Source organism: Eubalaena glacialis, chromosome 2 (assembly GCF_028564815.1).
Source record: "Eubalaena glacialis isolate mEubGla1 chromosome 2, mEubGla1.1.hap2.+ XY, whole genome shotgun sequence".
Lineage (NCBI taxonomy): Eukaryota > Metazoa > Chordata > Mammalia > Artiodactyla > Balaenidae > Eubalaena > Eubalaena glacialis.
Genome location: NC_083717.1, coordinates 42194326 through 42214753, shown reverse-complemented (window position 1 = coordinate 42214753; position 20428 = coordinate 42194326). Strand labels below are relative to the sequence as shown.

General features: G+C 44.0%; 1 long non-coding RNA gene across 3 annotated transcripts in view; it reads left to right on the top strand.

The window, feature by feature from the left end:
• LOC133084969 (uncharacterized) overlaps positions 1 to 14160 on the top strand; it is a 32965-nt gene extending 18805 nt beyond the window's left edge. The window contains exons 3-9 of one of the 3 annotated variants that reach the window (XR_009699501.1): positions 917 to 1083; positions 8785 to 8908; positions 10948 to 11104; positions 11201 to 11292; positions 11741 to 11929; positions 12777 to 12916; positions 13696 to 14160. This is a non-coding gene — a long non-coding RNA (uncharacterized LOC133084969). Of the gene's footprint in view, positions 1 to 916; positions 1084 to 8784; positions 8909 to 10947; positions 11105 to 11174; positions 11293 to 11740; positions 11930 to 12776; positions 12917 to 13695 lie in introns of all 3 variants that reach the window. The other 2 variants (XR_009699499.1, XR_009699500.1) reach the window with 2 other exon arrangements.
• The last annotated feature ends 6268 nt before the right edge of the window (positions 14161 to 20428 follow it).

Sequence of the window (20428 nt, the reverse complement as noted above, 5' to 3'; positions counted from 1 at the left end):
ATCACAAAGTTTTAGGCAGGAGGAAGGTGAAAGAAAGGGAGGGTGGCCATGTTCCCGGCCCCTCGATCTCTCCACGGTACAGAGCTGAGTCACAGCACTTGAGTCACTGGCACCCTCATTCCCTGTCTGTGATTTTGGCTATCACAGTGCTAACAATTCCCCTGCAGGCTCAGGAGTGATGTGGCATCACTGTTTTTTTTTTTATATTATGAATTATTTTGTGTGAGAAGTAAAAAGTTGATATTCTTTTTAGTAAAAGTCTAATAATTTATTTCTTTCCTGGTATCACTCTGCCTGACACCAAGTCCCCAAAGAGAGAGAGTTAGTTTGTCTGGTCTTGATGATGGTCCCAACCCTTCAGCCAGGGGAGAGGATATCATCCTGATTGATGGTTCCAACAAGCAAATTAGGGCAAGCTGATGTTCATAAAAGGAAACTGGGTCACAGTTGCCAGGAGTACAAACAGTCGATGATGCAGTGGGTGTGCAAAAATTCCAAATCTCCACCACAGGGTTTGCAGCATTTACTCCCATAGAAATTGTAAAGCCTAATAAAGAAACTACTCCAAAACAGCAGTTAAGATTTGGACAAAAAAATAGACTAAGAAATAGCATAATTTAATCATATATATATGTATATACACACACACACACACACGTATGTATATATATGTATGTATGTATGTAATCATATATATACACACACACATATGTATGTATATATATGTATGTATGTATGTAATCATATATATACACACACATATGTATGTATATATATGTATGTATGTATGTAATCATATATATATATACACATACACATGTAACTAGGATTACAGTAGAATATTTTGTATTGACATGATTCGTTAAAGTTACCCATTACTAACAGACACTAATTTGTTGGCATAATTTGTTCGCAGCTCTCACCTTCCTGCCCAGCTCCCTCTCTCTCGCCATCTGAGTCAGCCAGTCTGTCTGGCTTCTACCAGGTGCTGTGTGAGGTTCTAACACCAAGATGGAGACCAGGTACCAGTCTTGGTGGTCCTTGTTGCCAGGGAGTCTCAAATTGAGGCAGAGAGACTGACAGGTAAGTGGGTCAGTTCCGCTTGGCTGGTGACCACGAGGACGCCAGACTTTGGATTTGGGGTGCAACCTGTGCTAGGACACCAGGCACTGAGGGACTTACTGCATTCCATTCTGCAGGATTCCTAGGGCTTTTCTCATCCCAGATACTTCATTCCCTTCCTTTGTAATCCTGCATCTCACTTGCACAAATCCAGTGCCAACTGGCCGGGTCCAATTCAGTGCCATGGGGCCCCTGTCCGCTGGCCAGCCCCTTCCCTGGATGGAGCCAGGACAGCCAGGAGCGAGGTGATGTCTTCCCTCACCCCACCCCCTCTCTCCACCTGCAAGTCTTTGTCAGAGGACTCCAGAAGGCCACCTCCTCACGCCACCTTCTCTGAAAAGCTCTCCCTTTCCTCGGAGGGTGGACATTGTCTCTGGTCACTAGGTACTCCTTTATGTCCATCAGTTTATCCGAGACCCACCTAGGAAGCTCCGTGGGGCAGCTTGGTCACTGTGCAGTGTAAAAGGGCAAACATTATCCTTGCTCCCTCTTTCTATCTGCTCTTTTTGGAGAGACGCCAACCCGAGGAATGTGGAAAGGATTTTATTTAATTTCATTTCTATTCATTTTCAAGCCTCCAAAGCAGTAGAATTGACTCCTCTGCTTTTGGATTAGGCTCAGAAGGATGATATAAGTCTCACTAACTCTGAAAAAATTGGGGAAGTATCTTCCAAAGCTCTGCTTTGATCTTGTCACCTTCCTGCTCTCCCCCCTGCCCAGGGGACAATCCAAACCCTTCCTATTGGCTTTTGAAACCCCACACGGGAAGTGGGCCCCCTAGCCAGGTATGCCTCCCATGGTGCATCCCTCCCATCCTCTGTTTGGGCCACACTGGGCTCCACTTCATCCCCCAAACACTCCTCCTCTTGCTCATTTGGGCCATTACCCAGAATGCCTTGCCCTCCCATTCTCACCTCTTCAAATCCCACTCCGTTTTCAGGACTCTGTTCAGAGGTCACTTCTGTCAGGAAGCCTTCCCAGTTGGAGTGAATCTCTCCTTCCTGTCCCCTTTCACGGTATTTGTGTGTGGCTCTCTCTTACTTTTCCCATTTTAACTTTCATTCTGGATAACCTGCCAGTTTTCCTCACTACATCCCAATTCTTATTTAGGTGACCAGACACTCAAGACAAGGAAATTCTGGGTTGAGGGGTTGCGTTCAAAAGCCCCCTTGGCATTACCTCCCTCATCCCGTCAATCAGCAAGTCTGCTATTTTACCTGCGAAATGTTTCTTGAGCTCCTCCCTTCCTCTCTGTTGTGATGATCAGAGCTTAGGCCCTCTTCACTGCTCCCAGAGGTCACTGCAGCGGCTTTCCACCTGGGTTCCCTGCTATGACATGCTGGGCTCAAATCCACTGTCCTCATAGGGCTGGCAGTTGTGTGTTTCTCTCCCCTGTTAGTCCAGGAGCTTCCTCAGTAGCAACCACTACTCAGTAGCAACCAGTAGCAATCGTGGTTATGAAGGCCTGGTGCCTATTAGATGCTTAATAAACACTGAGTGAATGAAGGATGAATAAGTGATGTAGTTATTGGGATTGGGGAGGGGGGTGCCAACCAGCTCGGATGGGAGGATGCTACATGATCATGGGTCCTTGACTCGCACAAACATCCTGCTTTCCTTCCCGGACCCTGTTTTACTCATCTGTAAAATGACAGTGATGATCTTATTTCTGAGGTCCAATCATGGATCCAGTTTCCCCCCGATTCATTTACATCTGTCTCACAGTTAAGCAAACACCTTAAGTTAGAGTGATCTGAGGGGTACTTTGCAAGAGATCACCCTTCCCTATGAAAGAATGTTTTCCTTCTCATTTCAGCTTGTTCCTTAGGTCTCTTGTGAAGCGGACATGGGCTATTGCTGATGGGGCAGAATACAAGGGAAAAGCTTTCTAATCTGGTGTGTGACTCTCTCTCCCTTTCATCACCTGGCTGGGTCTCTCAGGCTCCATGATTCAGATTCTAGTTAAAGAGTGTCTGAAAAATCTGCTTAGACATAAAAATCAATCAAAGAAAAGGAAGAAAGACTTATTTCAAGCTACAAATTACATAATTCAGGTGGTGAGTACACATGGCTTCCTCCTTTAAAGACTGTGGAAGGTGGAAACCTGAAGTGTTAATTCAACAGTTGAAGGAAATGACAATAATGATTATGCCAGGAAATTTCTCCTTGTGTAATGGTTGGGAAAATGTGCTCAGATCACAGATACAAAAGTTATATACTTTAACTTTTTTATGCCTAAGACCCTTCCTGAATTCAAATATTCTGTCCTCTTGCTCCCAGAAGTATATTTAATGGTCAGTTCAGTTGGAATAATATGGTCATTGCATGAAAAGGTCTTGGAAAGTTTTGATAAATTCATACCAGGTTTCTCTTGCTTACAAGAATAAAATAAGTATAATATTAATAATAATGGCTGGGACTTCTTAAATTCCTCCTATAAGCATATTTCCAGTTTCCTAATGGAAAAATCTCTGCTTGAAGGCCATCAAGTATTCCAAGCTCCAAAGCCATAATTTTCCTGGAAAACAGAATCCTCTTATTTGGGATCCCATTTCTTTCTGTGTTGCATCTAAATGAGACTGGGCCATCTGAGCAGTGAGTAGCACTGGGGGAGTATTGGCTGTTGGTTAGGGTGAAACCATATAGAAGTTGTTAAAGTGGGTTTGGACAAAGGGAATTGAGCTATGCATTGTTCACCTAATTATTTCTGCCGGGGAAGTAAAGTGAGAGCACAGCTGTTTGGAACAGAGTAACACGGCAGACCAGGGGCCGCATGAGAAACTGTTATGGAAAGAACATGAGTGTCATATGTGGGGATGACCCTTGAGAAGGTAGGTGGGGGTGGGAGCCTGCAGTCTATGTGTTTACTGTTTTGCAAGCTCTCTTATCTTCATTCCCTTTAGGCATTTTGTAGCTCTAGCTTCTCTGTTGCCTGTTACCGTATCTTTCTTTCATTAACCAATATCTCCCCTTACCATCTTACTAATGACTATGTCATGGAGAATATTGAATAATCCATATGACACCATACTGTCCCTGCCCAAGGTGAAATGGGTGGAGAGGTTGAGGATCAGGGCAAATGAGTTGATGGAAGAAAGTCAATGATTCTGATCAGGAGGGTGGATCCATGGAGCCAGAATGTAGGGGGTCGGTGGGATGGACAGTGTCAGGCATCTATCAGGAGATGGGAAGTCAGAAAATGACTGAGGTCAGGGTAGTGTCCAGGTGAGGAAAATGCCTAAGCATCTGCCCCCTAGTGGTCAGGAGGTCAGGGGATAGCTAGGGGGTTAAGGATCCCCAAGTGGGCAATCCAGAGACACAGTCTTGATGCGGTAGAGTGGGGCTCACAAGTCATTCATTGTAACAATAGTGAAAGAATCAATGCTTATCAATTTTTCAATAAATTGAACTAGATTCAAGATTATGTCTCTATGAAAACTCACTGACTTATGTTCTGATGTACATTCTTGAACTGGAGAAAAATGGTCAGGGGTACAGGTAACACACCAGGAGCCACAGGGACTATCTTACATCAGCCACTTCCCACAATGAAATTTCTTCTAATAGCTGCAACAATAAAATATTGGGTAGCATTTTACTTCCACAAATTTTTTTTTATGATTTCATCAAAATTTGAGGGGCATGTTGTATATGGAAATAACAAATGTCGGGTGTGTAGCTGAAGGGAAAATGTTGAGAACTGCCAATTTAGTGTCCTGAACTCTGGCAGTGGAGGCAGACTGGGAGGGGGTGGGGAGCAGATTCTTCTGCTCTTCGCTTTCAGGATTTTGGAGTTCAACATTGGTTGATATCCGGGTCATAGACCAGTCAGGAAGGTCAACTGCTGCACCACTGCCTTCTATTCCAGAGCATACATCTCTCACCCTTGTCACTCTTTCATGCTCTAGACACACCTGGTTTCTGGGTTCTGTCATGCCTTCCTTCACTGTGGTCTGACATTTTCTCTTTGCTGCTCCTTGTCACTAAGCCTCCTGCTTGAGGCCAAGTCTGGAGCCTGGCCATCCCTTTCTTACAGTAGTTTCTCTCCTGGCAGCCACTCCCAATTCCGTTCCACCCTCCACTCTGCCACCCTGCTAATCTTCCTGAACTGTTCCTGGCTTCCTGATGCTTCCTTGTTGGAAAAATTCAGCAAAACACGGTGAGATGGAAAAAGCCCCCACCAGGTACATCCCTGGTTTCTCACCCCTTTGCCCTCATCTTGCTGTGTCGCTGAGCAAGGCGTCTCCTATTTTGGTACCCCAGTGTTCTCCTCCGTGACATGAAGTGATGCCATTAGCAGAATGTTACGAACCTTGATTCCTCTGCTTAAAAGCTCTCTGAATCTGCCCCACTGACCATTTTAATACAATATAGCCTGCAATTTTTTATACACCTTTATGTGTTCATCAGAGAAATTTTGGAAATGTAGATGAGCACAGGGAAAAAAATGAAGGTCATTGTAGTTAGAAAGGACACGCTTGCTTTTAAACTAGGACAGGACACCATCTCTTTGTGCAAATCTCTTCCCCTCTTCTACCTTTAACTCCATTTTAGCCCTTCCTCTCTCCCCTTTGGCCTCTTGGAGGATGGTAACATTATGTGAGACTGAGTAATAATAATATGGTTGTTAGAGAAACAGGCTTTTGAATCAGAGAGGTCTGGGTGATGCCTAATTTCATCATGGCTTAGCTGACCCTTGGTGACAATGTTTCTAAGTGTCTTTTACTCCTTTGTAAAATGGAGATAATAATAGTTTCTTTCTCAAGGCCTGCTGAGGAATTTACCATATGGCATGGCACATAGTAATAGCTAAATAAGTGTTAGCTCTGAATAAGCTCAAGCTTTCTCTTTATGCATCCTTTTCTAGTCTGGTTCACAGACCTCCCAATGACCTTACAGGGATTACTACACTGTTTGACCTTTGGTTTTTACCTAATCCTCAGTCTTTTTTCCTGGCCAGCCAAATGCAAACTTCTTCAGTGGTGAACCCTGCTTCTATTTCTTTTTGTCTCCTTAAGGAAACCAGACAAAATGCTCGCCCAATAATATTTTTGGAGCAATGAAATGTTAACACCAATTAGACGATGCTATGGCATTCTCCCAGCCATAACTAAAATCGTGGTGAAATTGTTCTTCCCAGGCTTTACCTCTTTGCCCGCTACTCTGCAGATACTTTATCTTGGTAGACATCCTCTGACGCCGGAGGATCCCTGAGATTTGGGATTTGGTGACTCTTGAATTGGCTGCCTGAAATGTCAGAGTTACCCCAGGCTCTCTCCCTTGGGGCCAGGAGATGTCTGCATCCTTCCAGCTCATGGTGAGTTTGGGAGTGGCCATCCAGAGGCTCAGGAATGGAGATGCTGCCCTCAGAGAAGCTGGCGAGGGGTGATTTTGCAGTGTTGTCTGTGAGTTTATTTGCTGTCCATCGTTCGTCATGGCCACGTGAGGGTATGATGGGCACTTCCACTGCCCTCAGCACACTGTGGGGAGAGCTGTCCCCATGGGTTTTAACTTTGGAGAAAAACCTCAACATCTTCGTAAGGTGGAAAAGTTTTATTTATCATACCTGCTATGATAAAAATTCTAACTAATGTTTGTATAGAGAGTATCTATTTGGGGACTGATACTGGAAGAAAGCATCCTCTACCCCCTCCCAGTGTGTAGAATGGACAGGGCAGAGGCTGCAACAGGAGCAGCTCGGTCTGTAATTAACTCTGCCAGCTGAGGTTCTTACCCTAAAGGTGGGCAAGGTGAGGGTTCAGGTGTCAGGAATGGGAGGGGAGGCTCTGGACCTGCGTTCTGCAGCAGCAGCCTGTGCTCCACATTTTCTTTGCATCAGAGAAGCCTCCTCATTGGCTGTCTGCCTAAGGATCAGAATCTCCCCATGGAGATTTTCTCTTGCCTGTACTCTTCATTTGGGGGTCTGGGCGGAAGTTGACCCCAGGCTCATCAGAACCGGAGCTGCCTCCGACTCCGATCTGGGTCTCCGACTGCACAGTTCGGCTCCACTCAGGAGATTGGAGGGTGCCGTGCATTCATTCCAGCTCATCAGATGCGCTCTAGTTTGGGGGCCCATCCATCGCCCCACCTTGCTATGTGGAACCCAGAGCTCTCCAAATGCCCAGATCGCAGCTGTGACTGGGTATTTTCAACACTGCTCTGTGCGTACCGAAAATCCAGGGAGGGAAGCTGCACAGAAAGCTTTGGAGAGCAACCAGAATGCACATGGAATTATTCATGTTTGAGGTGGGGATGGCGAGACTTTTGCTCAGGGTCTGAGCAGAACAGAACCAAGGGATACAAGGGATTTGGTCTCTTAGAGACCCCTCCAACTTTGTAAGGTTCTAAGTCTAATTCAGAGTGAGAATGGGAAGGGGCAGGCTGACCCGGTAGAGATCTGCTCCTGTTTATTAGAAAGAACCGAAATCCAGTATCATGTATGTGGAAGGAATTGTTCTCAGATCACAGTGGTCTCGCCCCATCAGGCAGGAGAAGGGGGCGCTGGGAGACTGTGTAAGGCCTTGGGGTGCTGGGACAGTGGGGTGGCCTGGGGGTGGGCAAACCAGGGCTGACTCAAGGCTGGTGTTATGAACAGATGTGGGCTCTGAGACACTGACACTTATTCTAGACTCATTCACTGGAAGGTCCGAGGCCACCTGCCTACCCATGTCCTTTAGGGCTCAGCTCATGAGGCTGAGTTTCCAGGGAAGTAATCAGAGGTGGTTCTTGGCCACTGGTTTAACTCAACACTGCAGGGACGGCCACTATTCATCTTTATACAATGTTCTATTCACCCTTAACACCCCTCCAGTCCTCCTGGGTGCCACTTTCAAGGTTTTCATGATCCTGTTAGATAAGACATTCATTTCCTTTCCTGACCCCCTCTTATTTGGATCATTGGATTTCCTTGCCCATAGAGAATGGTCTTGGGGTGAATGCTTGTGTCTGTTGCTTGAATGCACTACTGGCATAGACTTGGTGCGGGATGTGAGGGGCAGATTTATTTCCTTTGATATTTTGCATCAGCGGTACTGGCGTTATACAACAAAGGAAGTCTTAGAGAAGTGCTATCAAGGGGAGCTTATACAAAGACACCCCTGGAATTCTGATATATCCTCACTGTGTTGCAGTGCTGCAGTGAGGCACCATCACTGGTCGCCGAGGTGAAGAACATGGTGGGGGAATGTTGTTTAACCGTCTCTGGGGTTAACTGGGTGTAAGGCCAGCCATGCATCACCCCAGATGCCTCTAGGACATGCTGCCACTGTATCTATCCCTCACGGTGTTCTCAGAGGCACAAGAACTCCAGTATCCAAATGAACACGAAGGTGGCCCAGGGCATGGATATTTTTGCTGTGAGAGTAGGAAGGCTTGAACCGAGGTCTCAGGTGTCTTGAGGTGTCAGTTCCTGCCTCTCAAGTGATTAAACATTACTTTTCACGTCTTGTATATTTTTGCATAATCCTCATAATATAGGGGTCGGTATAATTTTCTATAATCCTTATAAAATGTGTGACAGGTACAATTAGCCTTACTTCCTACATTCGGAGACCAAGACTCAGAGCAGAAAAGTGACTTTCTCAAGTCACAAACTTCATGCTGGCAGAGTCTTGGGCATGAGTTTCTATTTCCTGATTCTCAGGTACATGCTGTTTTTGCTAGACTCAAAGTATTAAAGAACTGAGACTCTTTATTTGGAAGTAATGAGGGATTCCAAAAATAGCCTTAGCGGTGCTTAACAGATTGGAAAGACCAAAGGAACTGAAGCCAAAGAAGATTGAGAGAGGTAAGCTGTTTCATTGTATAAATTTTCATTAACTTGGTTAATAACAATTGATGCTGCCTTTATATGTGTCTATATATTAATTAAAAATACTTGCGATTTGATACAAGGTCAAAAATGACACATTGAATTGTCTCTCAAATTGTGCTAACCTCAAATAAGAGGCTCATGGTGACCATGATTTTGCAAAATTGATTAGATAAAAAGAAATGCATCCAAGTGTCAAAGGCTACATTAGGAATGGTTGCTAATGAGCTTGATGTCTCAGAGCTGCCTGGCTGGGGGCACAGTAGGTGCTAAATGAGTGATGATGGAAGGCTCGGTTGGCCTTCCATCACAGGGAGCATGGTGCTTTAATGTGTGAGCTAAGATGAAATTCTAAAAATGTATCAGCCTATAAATTTAAAGGCTCATTTGGAAAAATTTCAAACTTACAAAAGGTTAGGAGAAGAGTATAATAAATCCCTACATATCCTTCCTCAGCTTCGAGACTTATCAATATCCTGTTATTTTCATTTTCTACCCCTTTAACACAAACACACACACACACACACATTCTTTTTTGGCTGGAGAGCTATACAGGAAATTCTAAACATCGTAACACTCACCTGCGAATTTATCTGTATGTATCTTCAATAGAAAAAGACTTAAAAAATATATATATATAACTACAATATCATCTTCACCAAAAATAACAATTATCATATCACTCACCTGTGAATATATATGTATGTATCTTCAATAGACAAAGATTAAAAAAAAACCATAATATATCATCATCACAACAAAAATAACAATCATTCCTTAATATCATAGAATACCTCTTTCGTGTTTAATGCTCCATGATTGTATCAAAATGCTTCGATTCTTTTCTTTTTATAAATTTATTTATTTTATTTATTTATTTTTGGCTGCATTGGGTCTTCATTGCTGTGCACAGGCTTCTCTTTGTGGTGGCTTCTCTTGTTGCAGAGCACAGGCTCTAGGCGCGTGGGCTTCAGTAGTTGTGGCACACGGGATCAGTAGTTGTGGCGCACGGGCTTAGTTGCTCCGCGGCATGTGGGATCTTCCTGGACTAGGGCTCCAACCCGTGTCCCCTGCACTGGCAGGCAGACTCCCAACCACTGCGCCACTAGGAAAGTCCCAAAATGCTTTGATTCTTCTGGTTCGATTCTTCCAATTAGATTTCAAACAATGTCTTCACACTGCATTTCGTTGGTCCCGCTCTTATATCTCTTTCAATTTATAATAGTTTCTCCTCCCTTCTAAGAAAAAAAAGTTAGGTCTAGAGGCTTGACTAGATTCAGGTACTTTAAAAAAAATACTGCGGACTTCCCTGGTGGTGCAGTGGTTAAGAATCCACCTGCCAATGCAGGGGACACACGTCCAATCCCTGGTCCAGGAAGATACCACATGCTGTGGAGCAACTAAGCCTATGTGCTCTAGAGCCCATGAGCCACAACTACTGGGCCCGCATGCCACAACTACTGAAGCCCATGCGCCTACAGCCTGTGCTCCACAACAAGAGAAGCCGCCACAATGAGAAGCCCATGCACCGCAACAAAGAGTAGCCCCTGCTCTCCACAACTAGAGAAAGCCTGCGCATAGCAACAAAGACCCAACGCAGCCAAAAATAAATAAATAAAATAAATAAATTTATATTAAAAATACCGCATAGGTAAAATTTTGCACTTTCTTCAACCTACAACATTTTGAAAAAATTCTATGTTTCATTAGGATGCATTGATTGCAGGCCCTAATTCTTGGGCAAGATTGATCATGTGAGGAATGTTTTGGGAAGATTACATGGAGACATGGTCTTTTATCATACCTGATGGGTCAGACTCGTGGAAATCACAGCCATCCAGGACACGGCTGCTGGGAAAGGGAAGTAGACTACTATCCAGTATCCATCAGACATAACTGTCATAAAGTCTCTCAGGAAGGATTTTAGGGCAGAGGAGAGGCCCTAATTCAGGGCCTATTTTCTCTTGCTTTACACACAGTTCTAAGAAGTTGCATTTTATTTTGGCAACCCACAGTTAATATGAAATGGAAAATTAAAAGGAGCGGGTAGTCCAGAAACATGAAAAGAGCTGGATGACAGCTACATGATCAAGGAGAAAACAGAAGAACTAGAGAAGGCACAGAATCCAGGATAAATTGATATAGAGGCCAAGAAAGTTCGTCTTCCTTTTAGTGGGTACATCATGCTTGTCTGTTTACTTGCATTGTCTATTTTAACTGTCACACTAACCTTCTGAGGTAGGTACTATTATGTTCTGTATTTCACAGATAAAAACATATTCAGAAATATTCCTAAAGCTACCCAACTGGGAAGAAAATCCCAAGGAACACTGTCTCATTGCTCTGTGATCAAGTACAAGGTATGCATAGGTATGCCCGTGACCCTGAGAGAAGAAAAATTGAGGCCCTGCATCTCTTGCTTAAGCAGGCAAGAAACCACATGATGTGTTTTGAAATGTACTGACCTCCCCACAAAATGGGAAAAATAAAATGTTTGTAATCACTTTAAACAGCTTCAGGTTTCTGGAAAATGTATACACACTGAAGTCCAGATGTAAATGTTTAGAACTTGGCACTCCAAAAATTTTTACAAATCAGAAACACAGAGATGTTATACCAGTAGTTAAATTCATGGATCAGTTTATCTTGAAGTGTCACCTGGTAGCATTTCAGTGATAATGATATTGTCAGTTTTCTCTGTCAGCCTGGATTTTTCCTGTGGTTTTCTAGAATTTTCAGTGAGGCATTTGACTGCCAGAGCCAGTAAGCTCTACTTGAGAATCTAATTTTGTCTTTTCTCCTCTGTAGCTCAAGATTGGATTAGTTAGGACTGGGATTCCCCATCACACCCTGTAGATGATGGTGACTATTAAAGAAACGATCTCGGCAGGGGTTTCTTCTCGCAAAAAAGAACATGATGGGAGCCTTTAGTTTGCATACATTCTACATGATGTACATCTTAACCAATTCTTACTGAAGGTCAGGAATTTGGGGAAGGTAAATACTTCATCATCAGAAATGACACCTTGGACGTCACCCCAGTATCATGTCAACTGTCTGAGACTCAGTCTTCTAGAGCCCAACCTGAAAGTCAGGACACAGAGAATTCAGTTTTGAGGTCATCCTCGGGCACATCCAGCACCATTTGGGGCAACTTAATGAAGGGACAAAACCCTCCCAATTCATAGTCCCTAGGCCTTCAGTAAATAATTTTTGGTGTTCATAGTGATGATTCTGAATGAGCAAGCCATGTTAATAGGGAAATGGTTAAGATAAACAAAAAACTTTGGTTACTTAAAGAACTTACCTTCAGGGACTTCCCTGGTGGTCCAGTGGTTAAGACTCTGTCCTTCCAATGCAGAGGGTGCGGGTTCGATCCCTGGTGGGGGAACTAAGATCCCACATGCCTCGTGGTGTGGACAAACAAAACAAAACAAAACAAAAAACCTTGCCTTCAGCCCTCTGGACAACTTAACAATCCAGCAATGATTCATTTCCTGACCATCCCAGCTAACCAAAGTTTTATGCTATGGTGCTTTTAAAAAAAAGCATCTTTTGTTTCACCAGCAGAGAAATTCTGAACTAGTCTCACCTGACATGACATTTCTTCTGTGCTTTTGACAATTTTCACAGCATATGGATTCTTCATTTCATTCTCAGACACATCAGTTAATCAGCTAATTTGGGTTTTGATTCACACGTATTAAACACCATCGTTTTTGAGCACACAAAAACCCCCTTATGTGAAATAAATGGCATTATGTCCAAAAGAACGGTGTTAGATTATCTTTTGCTTTGGAGGAAAAGACGGTAATTAGTTTGATATATATTTTTTCATTTGCAGACATTAATGCCATTTTCACCACTGAAGGAAAGGTGAATGACTGTGGCCAGTCACTGCTCCTGGTTTTTGTGACTCTGACATTATATGAAAGGAGTTTGGGGAAATGAAATGGAATAAAAGGGCCTCAGTTGAATACATGGGTAAGTAGTGTTCTTAAGACCTCAACAAAATCTAAAAGAGTTTGCAATTCACATAGCTTTTCTGCCAAGAGGGATATTTTGAATAGTTGGCGGAATGAGAAATTAAATGTAGATTATTCTGGAAAAGACTGGAATTTAATATAACATTTGAACAGGTTAAATTTGTAACAATAAAATACCAGGGGGAGAATGAGACCGTTTAATTTCCAGCACACAGAAGACACATAACGTTTCTAGAAATGATGAACGCAGCGTAGGCTGCTGTTTCAGGCTTCTGTGTTCATTTTCAAAAGCAGCCTGGGAAATTTCTGCCGTTCTTTGGAATTCGAGGCAGTGGCAAAACTGCGGTCAGATGTGATGGATTACGTAGCCAATTTGCTTGAAGTTTGTGGTTCATTAATCCAGCTCTTTGAATTTCAAAGAACCGAGGTGATGGAATTTGGAATGTACATCACAGAAAATTAATGGGGTTCCTTGGTCAGAAGTGAGAACTAAGACAATGTGACAGGGAAAATGGAGATTGGTGTGACTAATGGCTGAGGAGTGGGACTCCTGGTTTCCAATGGGAAAGCCTGCCTAGCCATTCAGGGCCTCTCCCCGCCCCCATCCCCCTTGTAGGCTCTGAGGGAGCCCTCTTTGTGGGTCAGCTTTGCCAAGAATGAGAAAGCACAAAGCACTACTTGTTCAAGTGGTTCCCAAGAATTCAGCAGCATCAGAAACAGTTAAACGTTTTAGTCTAATTCACTACAGTGGAACTGACTGGTTCCCCCTGTCTCCAGTTCCACAGCCTACCACCCCGTCTGGGTCACGTTGGCAGTGCTGGGGGGAGCCCGGCCCATCAGGGTGCTGTGCTGACATTGGATGCTTCCCATGGTGGACTGGACTTCGAAGCCTGAGGCAGAGTGGCAGAAAGGAGACTGAATAACTGCCACAGAGGCAGGCTGGGAACGTGGGCCAGGAGGGGATCTCGGGAAAGAATCCAATGAAATTAGTGAATGGGTAGTGAATGGCTTGCACTCAGCCAAGCTGGATGCTAGGTACTATCGCAGTTCATAGGATCATTACGGCAACTGTCTGTGATAGCAATAGAAATATAACCCCTGGCGCAAAGTGGTTGCTCAACAATTTTATTTTTTGAATAAAAGCAAAAAAAAAAAAAAAAAAAAAGAAGCCCAACAAAACCCAAAAAACTCCCCAAAACTGTTCAGCTGGGTGATGATATTGTCCTTCCTTTTCAAATGAGAAAACTGCAATTCAGAGACTCGCTCAGATAGTAAGAGAGTTCTATTCTTTGTACTTTGTAAGCTGCAAAAATACGCTTCCAATGTTAGCTTTCATTACTGTGTCACGGAATATGCCCATTTCCTTAAAGCCTCTGCCTCTGGAAGTGCCTGAAACATCATAGCAATTCAATACCTATTTGCTGATTGAATGACTCATTGACCATTGGGCAAGAGGGGCTGTTGGTATCGTAATTGGATTGTCATCTCACAGGAAAAGAGATGAGGATTTCCACACACATATACCATCCACTGTGCAGGGTGAGTTTCCAACACTGTGTAAGAAAGTTGAAGTTAGATATCAATTAAGAAAGGCAGGGTGAAATTTTTCATGATGATTTTGGAAATCCTAACTGGCTTAGAACCCCTTGAAAACTCCATCAAGACTCAAAATGTACTAGTATTTTTATTGGGTAACAATATAATCTGAAAGAGTGAAAAATTTTCTGTTTGACAGTGCAGGTTGGGGTTCTATTTCATATTAATGGTCAAATCTAATATGGAGAGTAGTTTTTGTTGCCTATATGTTTATTAACATTTGAGGGCAATTTGAACTTGATAGCATGTTTCATTGCTTCCTCAAACAGTAATTACTCTTTCATTGTAAATACATTTATATTACACATATATTTCAAGACATACTAAAAGTAAATTTGTTAAAAAAAAATCTGAACTGCTTTGTGCATTCTTATTTCTAGCCTTTACTTCCGCTTAGAGTCTGATAGTCTTGGACATAGCCACTAAAAGTTGGTCAATAAATTGCAGCTTTTAGAATCCAGGGAGAGTAAGCTTAAAAGAGAACTCCAGGATTCTGTGTTCATTCATTCCTGGTGCCATTTTTCTGGGAGAAAACCCAGATTTTCTCTGTCCATTTTGGATTCCTATTTCCTGACTGGAGTTGGGGTCCTCACGAGCACTGATAGGGTAGAAACTCAGCTTTAGGTAGAAAGTCTCTGTATGTTTTCAACAACAACAACAAAAAATTTAACATGGAAAATTTCGATCAGTACAAAACGTAGAGAGAATAGTTAAAAAAAATGTTTAAGTTGAAGTATAGTTGATTTACGATGTTGTGTTAATTTCTGCTATAGAGGGAATAGTTTTTTGAACTCCACACACCCTTACCCAGATTTAACAATTATCACCATTTTGCCCATCTTGTTTTAATCTCATTCCCCCATTTATTTTTTTCTGCATTATTTTAAAACAAATCCCATATCATTTCACCTGTAAGTAGTTCAACATAAATCTCTAACTGTTAGGGACTTTTAAAAAACTGCCTTGCAATTATCACACCCAAAACAATTAACAATGGTTCCCTTCATACTATCTAATACGCTACCCATATTAACATTTCCCTGATTGTTTTAAATATGTCCTTTGTGGTTGGTTGGTTTGAATCAGGATCCAATCACTGAACGTTTTTCCTGAAGCACAGACACCTCCCTGGGGCTACCTCCGGCGTCTTTCTAGGTTGGGAGACTAAAACTAAGGTAACTAAGGTAAACTTGGGATCTAAGGCATTATGGCTCCATCTGCTAGTTGCAGCCAAGTGGAGGGAGAGTTAACTAGAGAGGACTAACCTGGCCTCTTGGGCTGCGTTGGGAGAGGCACCTGAATGGACCAGTCACAATCCCCAAGGGGCAGAGTGGTCTCATTCCTAATTCTAGAATTGGACTGTGCCAGGTCATTCCATCCTGTGGCTGCAAAGGCAGCAGTGGAATCCTCTAAAGCCTAGTGGGAAATAGCAGTCATTCCAGGAGAGTCACTGTAAGAAGACAACAAAATGTCAGGTCTTGTGGGTTGGGGAGGATGGCTCCAGGACCCCAGCCCAATTAGGAGTATTTGTTGGAAGTAGAATAACAGGCCAAGAATGAAACAGAAGGGACTGGGTTGGAGATGGTGGGTTTATCCCATGTTTGAGAGAAGAAAGAGTGTGACTGGTTCCACAGCTCTCCCAGGACACTAGCTATCAAGTGTGTCTGGAAACAAGACTATTTGGTTCATAGAGTAGGAGCTCAACAGTGGGATCTGGCCATTGGATGCCAGTTCGGGAAACAGGACTTCATTTCATGTCCCACTGGGGGAAGGAGAAGTAGACAGGGGGCAGCCGTGCATACCCTGCCCATGCTGAGATTGGTCTGGGAACTTGTGTGAGCCTTTAGCACAAGTAGAACAGAGCACACAGGTGGAGTTCACAGAAGGTGGCATTTGGTACAGAAATACGTTTTCCAAATGACATGTTACTAATATGAAAGAATTAGAATTTGTCTCCTCAGATACATCAAGAGACTTTGTCCATATAACTGATAATATAAGTAACATCACTAAGTGTAGAAATAATGAAAACCGGATACAGAGTGAGTAAGTCAGAAAGAGAAAAACAAATACCGTATGCTAACACATACAGATGGAATCTAAAAAAAAAAAAAAGGTTCTGAAGAACCTAGGGGCAGGACAGGAATAAAGACGCAGATGTAGAGAATGGACTTGAGAACACGGGGAGGGGGAAGGGTAAGCTGGGACTAAGTGAGAGAGTGGCATGGATATATATACACTATCAAATGTGAAATAGATAGCTAGTGGGAAGCAGCCGCATAGCACAGGGAGATCAGCTCGGTGCTTTGTGACCATCTAGGGGGGTGGGATAGGGAGAGTGGGAGGGAGACACAAGAGGGAGGGGATATGGGGATATATGTATATGTATAGCTGATTCACTTTGTTATAAAGCAGAAACTAACACACTATTGTAAAGCAATTATACTCCAATAAAGATGTTAAAAAAAAATAACAAAACTAGAAAATAGTTCTAAAGTAGCAAAGAAAAAAAAAACTGACATTTGAATAGTATCTCATAGTTCTCAAAACATTTTCACAAACATTAATTCTTTCATCTTCACAAAAACCCTGTCCATTTAAAATTGGCTGATATTTACTGAGTTTTGACTATATGCCATAATCTGTGCTGGCTGATTTTTATATCTTGCATGAGCCTCTCCACCTATCCCTTTTTTAAAAGGGATTTTGCCTCTAAAGTCCCTTATTTGTTGTATTGGATGGGGTTCATCTCAAGAATCAGAATAAATAGGTAATTCATGTTCTACAGGGACTTGGCTTATGTGATTAAAGACACTGGATAGGCCATCTCTGCAAGGCTGTCTCAGTCCATTGCTAGAACTTGAAGCCCCCAGGCAAGTGGTCAGGAAGGGGAGATCACAAGCAGGCTGGAACCCCATGCGCATAAGCTAGAATCCCATAAGGATGAACTGAACTCCACATCTGTTCTTATTGCCTCTGACCTTGGTGATAAGGATATCCTGCAGGAGCCAGAGCCCTTCCTCATGGAGCTGGACACACATATCCCCGGCCCAGGAGTCAGAGACAGGGAAGGAAAATTCAGGGGGAGAAGAGAGCAATGACAAGACCAGCTGCTGCTTCACATCAAAGAGGTGAGTCAGCTGATCAGCAACAACCTCTGTGCTACAAAATAGCTGCCGCTTCCCTTCTGTCTTGCAACTCTCCTGAGAGACTCTTTCTTGGAGCCCATGCTAACAGGAAACACACAAGAAAAGGGAGTTCTGGGAAATGTAGTTCAGCCTAGCTGAGCGGGCACAGAGCCGGCACACGTGTTCTAAGATGTGCACAATGTGGGGTGGTTCAGTGTTCGAGGCAGGGAGTGGGGGTTGACCTGCAGTAGGAGGGGTTGCTCTGTAGCACTCAGAGGGAAGTTAAGGTAAACTAAACCTTAGTGACCACGTTAAACCTTCCACTACTGCAACAGGAGCTTCGTGTCGTAGGACCCGCTTTCCTGATGTATTCTGCTAAATTTTGCGTGAAATGGGGCAGCGTGTCCTACACTTGAATAGTTAGCAGGGAAGCATGGAGTCCTGGCCTACTTACACTAAAGGGTCTTTTACTCATCCAGCAACTATTTGTTGGCTCTGGTGGTATTGCTCTTTTCCTTCTGCTTCTCAGGGGACCATCCAAGTTTACATGGAGGAACAGCTGAATCTTTTGGTGTCCCAGCTGTAAGCAGCTAATTGTCACCGACTCCTTACCCCAGCAGGCCCGTGCCTGGCAGACTGTTTGCCTCGACTAGATGGGCACCTGCCCTGTCATGGTGTCTTCCCTCAGCCAAGCAGACACTTGGCTGTGGGAAATGTTTTCCTGAGCAAATGTGGTCTCAGGTAAAGAACATAACAGGGCCAGCCCAGCTCTCATCCAACTTGGTGCTCAGGCGATGTGCTCTTTGGGAATCTGTCACCATGCACCCTTCAGGGTGAGGGGAAGGAAGTCTGTCTCAGCTGGTGTGAAAGTGTGTGAGTGGGCATTTGTTGACATTCCCTGCCCATCTTTGCTGGGATAGGCGACCTGGAGCCACCTTTGAAATCAAGAACAGAGACTAAACGGCCTGGCAGGCGTCCAGAAGGCCCCTGAAGATGCGTGCATGGACGCTTGAATCGCAGAGCCTATTACATGGCCCAGGAAGCACATCGGTGAGCTGGGCCTTGGGGGCAAAGGTGGCTCTGGGCGCCTGGAGCAGGATTACAGGTCCTGCCAACACGCCTGGCGCTCAGAGTGTTGACATGGGGATGTTCCCTGGGAATTTCTTGCCATTTGTAATCTTTGTTCTTTGATCTTTGCTTAATGGAAAAGAAAGCTTTGTGTGCTCACTGGAGGGTCTGGTGTTCCAGGCTGGGAAGTGGAGCTCAGACAGGCAAACCTGAAAGCAGCGCTGAACTGGTCCGGGACTGCAAATTAGTATATTCTACTTTGCTGGCAGGCTTGATTGGCCCAGGGTGGGTGATGATTTTCCAGGCATTTTACATAAATAAATCTAGATAATGGTATCTAATGTCTCACTCTCTGTCCCTGTCACAGAGAAAGGTAGGGGGGCATTCTTAGAAGTTCAGACGTGTGCTTCAGCTGCTGACAAATAGGCTGAATCTTGGTGCCCGGGAAGAGGGAGCTCCAGACGCAGATGGGGCTCTTGGGAGGCAAAGGTGTCATCTTTTAAAAAAAAGGCAATTTCCTCTTCTGAGAGGATTTAGTTATTCTATGCATTACCTCTGAACTAATCAGTTGCGGCCCTGAGCACCGAGAGTTTGCATTGATCACCAGTGGGGACATCGTAGAGAATGAGTTCTTTTGGGGGACCTTGGGTGGAGATGCTCTTCTAGTTCATTCCAGACAGCTCTTGTGAAGTCAAAGATGACCTGGCTTAAGGGTTTTACAGCTCCTGGCCTTGTAGACCCTTTGCTGCTTCTGAGCAAGCCCACCTCTCCACCAACCAAAGACATTCCAATCCCTCAAGATCCAGTAAGTCAGATCTACTCTAAAAAGGGGTGTGTGAGTGTGTGTGTGTGTGTGTGTGTGTGTGTGTGTGTGTGATAAATTGACCTTTCCTTTCCCTGGTGAGCAAGGAGGTTAGGACTTGGGTGTTTGGCATGGTGTTTTTAAGACCTGTGGAAGTATGCTCAAAAAGGGACACAGCGGGATGTGCTCAGAGAGATGCACCTGAGTGTATTTGCCTTATCCTGCCAGCCCTGGAGATCCTGATATGGGATGTATTTTCAAAATGCGTTTTGTGAGCCCACCCCAGCAGAGGGCTTTGGCTGAAGAGCCCTTGACCGTGGATCCGGTATGAGTTCCCTGTCTGCTGTGTGTCCTTCACTCTATTTTTCTCTGTGATTTAGACTTTATCTGCTCTTTCTGATGTTTGTCCTTTGCCCTTCCCCCATTTCTCACAGTTCTAGAGGCCAGAAGTCCAAACCAAGGTGTCTTCGGGATTGGTTCCTTCGGAAGCTGGGAGGGAGGGTTCTGTTCCAGGTCTCTCTCCTTGGCCTGTAGGTGGCCTCCCTGTGTCTCTTCACATTATGTCTTTGTGTCCAAATTTCCTCTTGTTATAAGGACACCAGTCATATTAGGTTTATTTCAACCCTCATGACCTCATTTTAACAAGATGGCCTCCATAAAGATCTTATGTCCCAATAGGGTCATATTCTGAGATAATGTCAACATATGAATTTTTTTGGGGGGGGACACAATTCAGCCTATAACACAGACCACAATTAGCTATCATCCCCCATCTTTTAGAGAAAGGGAGTGGGGCCCCAGAGATCTTTGGGGTAGCCTGGTTAACCAGTGGGGCCCTGGGAATGGACCTCAGGTTCCTGCTACCCTTGCAGGTACCAGGCTTCATCAGAATCCAGGTGTGTGAAAGAGCTCCGAG